The sequence below is a fragment of the Penaeus monodon genome, chromosome 19 (genome assembly GCF_015228065.2).
Source record: "Penaeus monodon isolate SGIC_2016 chromosome 19, NSTDA_Pmon_1, whole genome shotgun sequence".
In the NCBI taxonomy this organism is placed as follows: Eukaryota; Metazoa; Arthropoda; class Malacostraca; order Decapoda; family Penaeidae; genus Penaeus; species Penaeus monodon.
In genome coordinates, this window is record NC_051404.1 from 13,987,137 (window position 1) to 13,987,505 (window position 369).

The following is a 369-nucleotide window of genomic DNA, read 5'->3' on the forward strand; positions in this document are numbered from 1 at the left end:
GCCATGTCATTTTCATGAGTCCATGCAAATCACAAAAGCACGTCCATTTTTTTTCTCATGAATTTTAATTTCACATTAAAGAACTTAAAAAGCGGGTGACATAATGCAATTGACCTACGATTTGTTTGCAGTTCTGAAAACTGTTTCAAATAAAGAAAATTACAAACAGATATAAATAAATTAGAAAAAAAAATCTAGTCCTGCGGAATTAGAAAATACATGTACTTCATGAATCAGAGAAAAGACTTTTCTGAATTGATATGTACTAGGCATACAACCTGATATTTTTCCAAGTATGAACCCTTGGTGATTTTTACCGCACCACCAGCCATGACATGTAAGGTACGACAGAAAATAAAATATGACAAA

At 32.0% G+C, this 369-nt stretch overlaps 1 protein-coding gene across 1 annotated transcript in view; it reads right to left on the bottom strand.

The window, feature by feature from the left end:
* The window catches only part of LOC119585332, a gene marked incomplete at its 5' end in the record, with an annotated part of 14,322 nt that overhangs the window by 9,485 nt on the left and 4,468 nt on the right, over positions 1-369 (bottom strand).